Below are 12,060 nucleotides of genomic sequence, written 5' to 3'. Positions count from 1 at the left end.
CCGCGGACGGACACCTGACGTCTTCATTTGATGCGTTTATGTCACCGTCGCGCGCGCGTCTCGCGAGGGAACAATCGAACGTCGTCGCTGTTGGACGCGCGCGCGCACGTGCCCGCGAGATTTACAATTAACTATTATTCAACAATTGTCTTGTTTGATTGAAATTGAAAATTACGTGCCGCCGATGTGCTTAAATCGACGCGCGACCGTCGGACCACACAAACGTGAACATTTTCCACAAGATACACACAACCAGACTCACCCGATGCCAGAAAGTTTCACAAGAAAGCGGAATCGTCGAAGAATAAATGTGAGAAGAAAAACACAAAGAGACACAAATGGACTGCGCACTTGATGCGTTCAATAAAGCTTAACAGTGACAAATTTGTAGCCATTAAGAGTGAAAAGTCGTCGGAAAAAATCGCCCAGCGACAACAGATCTAGCGGACGCGCTGGACTGATAAACAAGATTGACAGATGTAATGATAGCCGCTCGGGATGGCAGCTCAAGGTTATGACAGTGAGAGTGCATAACGAGCTAATAGACTCCGGGTGGAAGAGATCTTCAGGTGGCACCCAAGCGGGTTGATTGATTTGGCTTATTTATTTTGATGTTATGCTAGCACCATTAAGCCATTGAGCCTCGAAATGGTTTATTTAATTTGGAAATTTTTCACGTCACGACACCTTCGCTTTTTGAAAAATACTCAGAAGCTGAAAATGGGCGCTTGTGATTTATTTTCGATTTTTGGTCGCGCCATCAGTATTTTTATGGCTTTTATGACCGAATGATAAATAACGGTTGAGCCGATAGCGAGACGTGTGCGTTCTCGGAGTTTTGATTAAAATAATCAATTATCAACGAGTTGGGGATAGTTTTTTTAATTTAATACTATTATCAAGATTAAATTATTTATAGACATGTTGTGCATGTGCGCCGAAATGATTAATTATTTTGAACAACAAATTGTTGTGCAAAATATATTAAATTGATTAATGCAACAAAACAAAGCTTATCATTTTTTTCAATATTGATTTCCTATATATGCAATTTTGATTGTTATGAGCGAGATTCGTTAATTCTAACGATATTTTACTAACAAAACACACAAATATATGCATTAGACAATGTTTACAACGCAAAATGTGTTAGTTTTGACATGAAATGTAAATTAATTTCATAATATTCTAATGAAAGACACTGAAACGTACTCTGTACCTACGATTTCAACCCCATAACATACTTCTAACCTAGCCGGTTAAACATGTATTGAAATTAGAACGGAAGAATTATTTCCGATCAAGCACGTCGCTCGAGTTTTGCGCTAAAAACATATAATTTCAATACTTAATCGCGCAGTGACAATTGAATAGCGAATAGTTTATAAACGCCTTACTTATGCATATTTTAGAGTTCACTTTTTTCACGCCGTTCATACTCAACATACTCAACGTATGTTGTTAAACATAGGTTGTATCTATTTATCACTTACCTACATGTCTTGTCAATTAAAAAAGCAACTAGGTGAACGCGCGCCACCGATATTTTTATTGAGCTGTCTTGTCTTGTCTTGGCTTGCCTTTCCTCTCGAAATATATTAATTAAGCTACCCTGGTTTCTGACGCGGCCGCGGTTCGCTCATTTCGCGTTTCTATTTTACATTAATTTCTCGTTAATTAACGAATGTGTAAGCAGTATAAAGTGGCGAACACACACGCCATCATTATTTATCTCGACTGATAGGACGCGTTATGGGCTATTATTGTTAGCGTGATGTGTGTGTAGAAGTAACCCGACACAGTTCTCATCGGTTTCGTTCGGAATTCCTGCTCCTTTTGTTGTTTTTTTCTCGGACGCACGTGAAACGCACATTTCATTAATAAATTAAGGCAAAAACATCGCGATAGATGGATTTATCGCGCATATGTGTGTGCTCAATTTCACAACACGCTTTTTAATACCGTTTAATTAATAATTAACCAAAATTTATACATTTTGGAATTGTTATTTTGTATTAAATACGTAAAAGTAAGGTTATAAACACTCAGAAGAAAATATTTATTAATATAAATTTCTGAGTCTCTTTAACCGAAGATTTAATTGATTAAAAATGTTTATAATCAAAAATTTGCATTTTTGTTGATTCAATCATCATTTTACACAATTAACAAACATTTAAATATATTTAAAATAGTTGTGTATTAATTATTGATTAACGCAGCATATAATAAAACGATTACAACGTTTTGTCAAGCCCATCCTTGATACACAAAACATACACGTTATTACATTCATTATAGATTATCAAGGCACGCTAATGATACGTTTTGAGAGCTATTAAATTTCATAAATGTTACTTGGGCGATCATCAAGTCTAGACCCTCTATACGTAAGTACTTATAATACTTGTCCACGCATGGAGCTATCGAGCTTTACGAGGCGAATCCTTCGCGCGTCGCGTCCACCGGACACTTGAAGCTTCAAGCTCGAAGTGGTTTCGATATCAAGCTGTTTGTACGTAAACGTACCTACACATCACGTGCGCATCAAGTGTCTACCCGAGAGCGGCTTATGAAGATGTAGCCACTATCGTCTTCATCGAGATTCATCATCTTCGACTTCTACTCGCGGCTCTATTCGTTGGCTCGTGGTCAGCAACTCGTTACACGACTAACTGTTGTCCAATAATGTAAATATTTTGACTGTGCCTATCAAGATTCACGACCAGCCGCTGTGATATTAAATGCAAAACCTAATTGAAACGAAATTCGAGGCGATGAAGACGTTTTTCGATGTTTGAATTCATTCAATTATTGCATTTAGTTGTGATCTAGAAAATGCTCGAAACAAATCGGCGTTGCATGACTTGAATACCGGCAAAACAATGGAAGGATTTGTAGTTTTGTTATTGCAACCATAAATCTAACACTGCAATCAAACTTATTGCCTCCGTTGATATATTGTTTTTGATTTGCATGTGTAGGATAAGCTAAAAATGTAATATCTGTAATTTTGCAATAAATTATTTGTTTTGGCATTTAAAAATGAAAAAGCTACGGTACAAATTTTTAACATTTGTTCGGTTATTTTCAGTTACTAATATTATTTAGCAGTGTTCAGAATAACTATGTAACAGAGAAAATCAATAACTTTAATTATCAACGACTTCATTGTTCTTCAAAGCCTCTCTTCCTGATTTATATTCCAAGTGTGTCTCTAATGTCGTCGTTTATTTGCGCAATTACATTTCCCATATGAGCCAGGAGGCATTTTCGTACAGCTTTATAATATCGTTTCTTAGAATTATTTTCAGATAATCATATAGCAAATTGTTTGTACGAATATTACATCCTTATTACTTATTTTTTGTGTACAAATCATATCAAAATAAGTATTTAAATATTTAGAAAATTCTCTTTAAATAGAAATTCAATTTAAGAATGAATTATTTCACTAAACAAATGTTAATACCTGGTGTTTAACCTTTTCGTAAGTGCTAAATAACATTTAAATCATCCGACCCGACCGAAGATAATTTATTAGATAATTATTGTTCTCCGAACGCGATTATTGGCTAATTATAATTAAATACCATCGTGCATCGTGAATGTGTTGCAATACAATTTATTATAATATCGGCCGATGGTCCCCGCTTATAAGAAAAAAAGTGTGTTGATTTTATGCCATGTATTTCGCTATAGACGCCGGCCGAGACTTGCGAGCTCACTTCTTCTACGAGCGCCTAAGTATCCATAAAAAAGAGTCATGCCCGACGATCGGCACACCCACCACACAGATAATATTTTCATTAATAACTATAATCGTGCTTGAGTTGAGTAAATATATAATCAATTTCGAGATGCGGACGCAGACTTCATTCTCGAAAGGGTTGGGAGCGTGCGCGCTCGCAATGAGTAAAAAGGACGACGAGATGACGACCACGAGCGCATCGGGACACCCACGCGCCGTTCGCTTTAATGCTTGATTTTTACTCAATAACGCCCGAGAGACGCGGAGTCGAGTTTGACTCCGAGCGGAACGCACCGAACAACGGCAATCGGCGCTTTTTTATAATCGCGCAGTTATTAGAGAGACTCCTAGGACTCGTAACTCGTAGAGACATACTCGAGATGTGTGTGTGTGTGTGTAGGTAAAGCCTACGGTGTGTGCTTGCGCTCGAGTGACTAACGCAGGCGATAAACGCCGCGATAAAAGATCGAACGGCGTGATTAAAAAAACGCTAATTACAATTGTCGAGTCAATAAATTAAAGCCGCCGAGTTTGGGTTTGGGCATTGAGGAAGAGTCAGCGCAAAGGCGTTGTACGTTTGTGGAAAAAGCGGAATAGGAGATGTGCTGGGATGAGAAGAGAAAAATGGAAAGTTTGAATTAATATGTGAAATTGTAATGAACGTAGGCTGTTGTCGTGCGCGCTTTGTGTGCATTATACGAGCGCATTAAGCATTCAATGTTTATATTTATCGAACGTAGGATGTGTGTATGATGTTGATTTTTTCGGATAATGTGATAAATAAAACATATTATTATTCATACAAGATCAATATTAATTTTTAAACGCACAGAAACCGCTTTAATTATACCGAGAATGTAATTTTAAACATTCTAAAATTAGTATCTTTACGGATTTTATAAAATTATAGCCACGCTGTGTAGATTAATACTACGATGCGCTAAGTGCACGTAAAAAATAATAAATTACAATAACGAACTCATGAATTTTAATCCTGTCCACCTTAGCCCGTATTTTTCCAGCGTAGGCCGCTTCTGTGTCGCTGTATTTATGAATAAAGTTGAGGGTGTACGCATTGAAAATAAAAGACTCGCCGACATCGCCAGCATGGGTAACTCATTCATAGTGGGTACTCCATCTCGCCGGTGGACTACACCTTCGCGTTCACGGTTAAATTCGACACGAAAATAAACGCTTCGGAAAAGAAGTGAATCTTAATTAGATGTGCAGTGACCTGAAGCGAGCCGCGTCGTCGTCTCAAAGCCGAAGGGATCGGCGCGGCGCATCAACAAACACCCACCGGAACCGGAAGCTTCTGGACTACACAAGCGTTAAACCGACCGGTCGGGCATAGCTGCATCATCGCTGGCGGCCTCATTCGAATTATCACGCTATTACCACTCTCAACTTCCATGTTTGGTGATATTCTAATAAAAGTGATGGAAATTACCATTGCGCTTGAAGTTGACAAGGTAGCCTAGGTGGTCGGTGAGTTTCAGTGAGCTTCAAGGTGGTGTATAAAATATTCGTCGCGCACGTTCATGACTACCGGCAGTAATTGTCAATCGAAGGAAATCGTATATTATGTCATTATTTGAAAAATTTACACTTTAAATCCAGTGATTTCAAGAATATCAAACAAACTTCGACAAGAAATAAATTATACCATAGGAGGATTAATTGCATTTTGCTTTCTCTTTCATAACATAACCTAATCTATACTCAATATTGTTTCAAAACTGTTTAAAAATGAAGTAATCTGGAGCAAACACAAAAATAATCTAGCATCAAGATGCGAGACACAGTTCTTTGCAAAAGTTAAGTTTTATAATGCGACGCAAGCGCGTTAAAGCACACAACCAGAACAATCAGAACAAACCACAACGAAAGAAGGGAGTTGAACGCGGCACAGCGCAGCAGCAGCAGAAGAAGTAGAGCCCAGCCGCGAATAAAAGTCTCCCGCTCTCGACGAACGCTCTTTTGCTCTCTCTAATCTGTTAATAATTATTAAGAGTAGCACATTAATTTTTTAGGCTAATTACAAATACTTCCGCCGCGAGTTTCCATTCACATACTGTAGACTCGTAAACGTACAAGACAAGCAATAGAGGAGAAATCTCACCTTTGCTGCAAATTTAAATCAAGACTATAAACACGGCCGAGAATTTAATTTGTATATGAATATATTTTTACATGAATGATTTCATATTTAAAATTATGCTAACATCAGAAAGATTTTTCTACAGTTTAAATTGTTTATGTGCTTGAAATCTGGATTATATTACAGTTGAAAACCTCGAAAAGTTGATTTTGAACAAAGACTCAAAATTAGGTGTTAAATGACCTGATCCTAATTAGAGTTTAATGACGATTTCGGTTAATCTTAACAGCGCTCACTCAAAAGCACCAAGTCTAATTATAATGTGTGCAGATTTTTGAAAGATTTGCAAAATGTTTGCCAGACCTTAACACCAGTTGCAATAAACTAATAAACGTTGTACCAGTTTGGGTTAGGTTTTGTGAGCTATCAACAAACCGAACGGTATTTTTGCACTCGCACTGGTTTTATTATTGAACATTAAACGCAGCATACGAATGTGGTGTTCCCTTGTTTGCAGTAGTCGAGTGTGTAGTTGGAGGTAAAACGATAGCGAGATGCTTATCTGCCGCTGCGGAGGAAACCCTTCTCTACGTGGTTTCTTCGTCTCGCACTTCACGCGCCGCGGATTTTAAGGCAAAGGCGTAATAATCATAAAAGAGATTTCTTTCTGGTCGAGTTAGTTTTTAATCGTTTTACACACAGACACGCGTGCTACAAATGCACCATGTTCGTAAACCTAAATCTGCAAATGACCAAAACACCATCCGAAAACAAAAAAGCAAAACTTTGCTTTGTGTATCGAATTCTTCAAAGTTAAAACAAATCATGTCAAATCGAAGTATTTGATTCCGTTTACCTTGAATACACTTACGCGTACACATATTTTTTTAAAAGTACAACAACTTTGACCTTCTACTAAATATTCATTAGCATCACATCACTCTTTTGCATATTCACCACGTCTAATTATTAATATCCTCTTTCCATCTTTACGCGCTTAACTGCAAAATTTGTTGTGGACGACATTCACAATCAGCGCATAATCTGACTCAATTAAAAGCGAACGGTAAATCCACAACAATGACTTAAATTCAAAGTAAGCAATTTTACACAAAATATTCATATTCATATAGGTTCAAGGGTTCAAGTAAAAGATTTTTACTCTCAAGGACATTGGCTACTACCAAAAGGGGCTAACCCTGTATGCGTACGTACATACGCACACAATCACCTGCAAGCCCCCCGTCCGACATAATAAACTTCAGCGTGTGTCGGCTGTGACGTCAGGTAACTTCCTGTTCTCACGAGATCCCATCGCTGCACAACGAAATAATTACATCCGTACGGACATCGCACTCCATCTCCTCGAACCTCTTCAACTTTAACTCTTCAACTCTTTAACATCGCCAACTAACTATAATAATAATAATTCAGTGCTGGCATTACGTCTTCTGTGCTCTGTCCCTGCGGCCCGAATGAAAACTTATACCATCGCAACTCGTACGTCGCTTACGAAAAGTTAATTACGGTAATATAAAAACGACAAGCACGCCAAGACATGAGACACAAATTGACGAGAGTTCAAGCCGGGACATAATAATTGTTTTCTGAATATTTTTACTGTTTTCACATCTATGAAAACTTGATCTAAGAAAATTTGATTTGGAATTAAAATCAATTCGCACAGGTTCACACGTTATTCCGATCAATGACGGAGGTGGCGACTTAAAATTGAATTCCAATCGCTTTCAATCCCATGAATGTTCAAGGTAATTTATTGGACAGCAGTTTTGACGAATCTGGGAAAATTGATTTTATTGATGTATATGTTTTAATTTAATAAAAGGTTCGATTTGATTCGACAGCACGTCGTGGGTCGTGAGCAAAACAATTTCGCATATATTGGAAATAAATACGGTAGAAAATTGAAATAAAGCCGCGTTTGGTAGGCAATCACGGCGTTCGTTTCGCAATCACCGGCCACGCCGCCACCGGATTCGTCGTCAGGCATTTCAATCTCGACCCTAAGCCATCACTCTTTTGATCAAGCCTTGATATTACTTGATACTATACCCACAGTTGTCAAAACCAATAAAATCATAGAAAACCAACAATAACGCTCATTTAAAACATGATTATATTAAAATAATCAACAAAACTAGTTTAATTGTTAAATCAGTAATTTATAAGGTTCTACTGGCTGTTTCAGAAAATAATTAAAATTGTTTCAGGTTTAGGTGACAGACGGTATGCGCGTTTGCTTGACGGCCACGCTTTGCCACTTGTTTGTCGATTCGCATCGGGAATAAGGGCGACAATATACGAAAAGGCCGACGTGCCGACGTAGTGCTAAGGTACAAAGGCGCGCCGCGGCTGCATTATATGAAATTCGTCGTGATTTACGATAAATTTATAACGCAAATTGCGAGCGCAACGCGTCGACGACGCCATTCGCTCGGCGCGCACACAATTTTACGACGACAATAATTGCCGCGTACCCCGCGCACCCACCTGGCTGGAGTGACGATTCCGATCATGGAAAAGCGCGCGCCAGAATTAATTTAAATTATCGCCAGGTCATTGAGAATTTTACGCGTACCAATTATTAATTAATGCAATTAAAAATTTATTAAAAATCCCATACTTATTATACAACACACGGGGCTAATTAACATTTGACATGCTGACCTCTCGAGTACCTCAACGTCACGGCATCCGGTTTCAATCTAGATTTCCAGCAAATATCATAAAGTTGAAATTTGAAAAATTTACTCTGATTTATGTAACTTCCTATATTTAAGTTTGTACGCTTGTAACATGATTAAATAACGTTATAAAATAATTTCTTATTGCGACATTCTCGAAACACTAAAAAAATAATAATGTCAAATAAGTTGTTTACAAACTTTGTTCAAATTAGATCGGCGTGCGTAAGGAAGTTTACTTTTACTTTTTACTACTTGCGATTTGCTGTTTGTTTCTGCGTGTCGCGCTGCTCGCGGTGGGTGGCGATGGTCATTAATTGCATTTTTACTTTTTCGAAATTGTAACGCGTGTGTCGCCTCGCAAGCGCCGTGATTAATATGGTACTGCGCAGTGCGGGTATGACCAAGACGGAGTGAAAATACGATTAGAAAAAAAGCGGCCGCACGCTCCTCAATTAAGTCTCCAGTGAAAGTGTGAAGCAACCCCATTAGTGAAGGGTACTCGATTCCAATTAAAGCGACATCATGTTATTATTGTTAGCCGGTTACAACTTCTCTATTTTTATGTTCTTACTCATATAACAATTAGGATATATACAATGCGTTCAAATTATTATTTTTTTATAAAATATATAAAACAAATAGCAATACTTTGAACGGATTGTATAAAAATATAAAAATTGAAATGTACCTCGGTATACTGAGCCAGCCAAGCAGTCGATGATTATAAAAAGTGACAAAACGATGATACGCCGTCTTGCATATTTTCACTTTTCCTTCATCCATGTGCGACACATGAACGCGAGCAGCGCGTGTTTAATTTGCCGCAAACTCAGATCAAAACGCAATCATGAATTCGCTCACGTCTAACTGTTTCTCAAATCTCCACAATTGCAACATCTCCAAATAATCACCTCCGTTAATGCTGATTCAGATCATCGAGATAAAATTTAGTTGCCTGGGAATAACCGCCTTCAATGAGTTTGCGTACGTCATGGCATTGGACCAATAGTAATTAAAATTAAATATTGTTTACCTACAATGCTTACGCTACAACCGCAAGCAAAACAATTTTTTGCTGCGGTGAATTTTCATGTGCACTTGCGACAACACACGTTAAATGACTTAAAATTTAAACATCATTTGCGGAGATGTCACCCAAGTGATGCGAGTGCGGTGCCGGTCTGAAAAACAAGATGATTTTGTTTTGATACGTGCCATGCACGTGGTTTACTCTGAATTGTATCAGGCGGTTCGAGAAAGTTTACCGGTATTTAGTCGAGAAAATTGCGATTTCAAAAGCTAACGCCGATTTGATCTACAAGAATGGCGAGACGGGAGATAAAACGCAAATGTTCTAAAGGCAAATATTAAGCAACTTAACAACCAAAAAAACTAGTTGTAGAATGAAAGATTAAAAAATATTCTGATTGAGAAAAAGAAGCAATCCAGCAAATTAAACAACATTTTCTCCAGATTTTCTCCAGAAATCGTTGGTGGCCGCGCCGGACAGCAATGAATCTTCAAAGCGCGCGCGCATTGCAGTTATCTTCATTTAATATGTGTGAACTCCTGAGGCACACTAATTGCAAATTAAAACCAACTAACGAACTCGCCTCCGACGACGGTGCACCGTTAAGCAGCGCACGTACTGCGCACTTTGATGCTTAATCCATATAACCAACCTGACCGTTCGTGGCGGCGTGTTCGCGGTAGATTGAAGAAGAAGCTAAAAAAACACGCGATGCAAAGAAGCGGCAGCACCAAGCCAGGCGATCAGCGCGCACAAACGCCGCATCATTTCGGAAACAATGCGCAAGGGGTTCACACAATCAACATTTTTCCCATCAACATAATAATAATAATAATAATAACAGCAAAGCGGCAGCAGAAGCAGCAGCAGCAGCGGCGGTAACAACCGGCAACCGGCGACGACGGCAGCGAGTGTGCCTTAACATCAACTCAAATGAACTTTGTGCTTGTCAAGAAAACACGAAATGCGGAAATTCATATAAAAACAACACGCTAGAACCTATTCCATGTATCCAGCGCACTTTTTATAGATTATTTATGCTAGCATGCGAGGAACTAGCTAATGTTTCAAAACTGGATTTAGAAAACACTTAGCCTGATCTGCACGTATAAGTAAAATCTAAAAACTCTACATTCTACGCTCTACACCGTAGATAATCTAAGTGTTTACTAAAAATTATCCTTTAAGTCACTGCTAGTCGTAAGAGTAAAAAAATTTATGCAAAAACTTTAAAATGTCTATTTCGAAAATTTCTAAAGAAAATGACTTGATATAAAAAATTATCTGCAAATCTTGGCGAAAGTTGTTTTCATTCCGCTTGTAAAAACCCATTTTAAGCTCCTTTGACTCTGATAATGCGTTGTCGCATGCGTGCATTACGCTCTGAATCACAACCAACGCTGGTTTGGCAGGCGGCAGCGAAGCGATGCGCTTGCGACACCAGCAGCGTCGTCTTCTGCGCTATGACAGAATGCAAATTGGACAAGTATGTGCCTGATGACGCTTTCCGAATCTGTCAACTGGATCTAAACGCTACGCTTTGCATGCGCCATTTTCTCCGGACAGCTAAAATATTGCTACAACTCTATCATGATGAATATTTAGCACAGATTTTTCGTTCCAACAAAAAGATGCTTTTTTTAACCATAAGAATTAACTTAGCAGGTTATTTTGAATTGCAACACACGAGTATAGCATGTCTTGTAGTTGTCTTGATAGCATGTTTTTGCTGCTGTCTTGATCACATGTCTACTGAAGAAACTTTGCATAAGAATATGGGAAAATATCGAAATATTTCTTGCCCAATGGAGATGATTAGAATACACACGCTGACGGCCATTATGCGCGGGGCAAAGTTGTTAATGCAATAATAAAAATCTTCATAAAAACAACGTGTCGAGACTTGGTGTCGACCGTGTTCGCTTGAATCTTAAGCAATTGGCTGGAATATGTTGTAAAAATTTTTAATGACGCCAGTCTCCCTAATTAAATGAAGTTGCTTAATTATTTTAATAATTTATGAAGGACAAATGCAAGATTTTGAGAGAGCAAACACGTAAGTCGATGAATTTGCGAATAAAAATGTTTAAAAAATGGGTACAGTAGTTAAAAATTGATTTTAAGAAAATCAATCAGTGCACTCGCATAAAAAAGTTGTAAATACCTTAAGTATAATACATATTTCCATTTCGAAAACAATGGTCCCCGGTATTATTGGACTAACTTCAAAATTCAATTGAGTCATTATGGTCGACACTGAAACAAAATGATTCAATAATCAAAAATCAATCTATCATTCTTGCATATTATCGGAAACACCCAACAAAATTAAGTTAAGTACCTTGCCCATATACCTACAGCAACGTTAACGCCTAGGCATTAAACAGTGTTCAATTCATGTTTTAAGTTTAAAAACGCGTCTATTTAAATGACATGCTAAACTCTCCCAGGCCAGACAACAAAAATCAAG

General features: G+C 38.0%; 1 long non-coding RNA gene across 2 annotated transcripts in view; it reads right to left on the bottom strand.

Annotated features, from left to right (window-relative positions):
* The window catches only part of LOC135798481 (uncharacterized), a 54,290-nt gene that overhangs the window by 14,661 nt on the left and 27,569 nt on the right, over positions 1 to 12,060 (bottom strand). For both annotated transcript variants that reach the window (XR_010549714.1, XR_010549713.1), the window contains one exon: positions 11,755 to 11,846. This is a non-coding gene — a long non-coding RNA (uncharacterized lncRNA). The remainder of the gene's footprint in view (positions 1 to 11,754; positions 11,847 to 12,060) is intronic.

Source organism: Atheta coriaria, unplaced genomic scaffold (genome assembly GCF_025399875.1).
Source record: "Atheta coriaria isolate IRGN ID8LTWV9N9 unplaced genomic scaffold, Caltech_Dcor_3.1 hic_scaffold_9_pilon, whole genome shotgun sequence".
NCBI lineage: Eukaryota > Metazoa > Arthropoda > Insecta > Coleoptera > Staphylinidae > Dalotia > Dalotia coriaria.
This window is presented reverse-complemented; position numbering and strand designations above follow the sequence as displayed.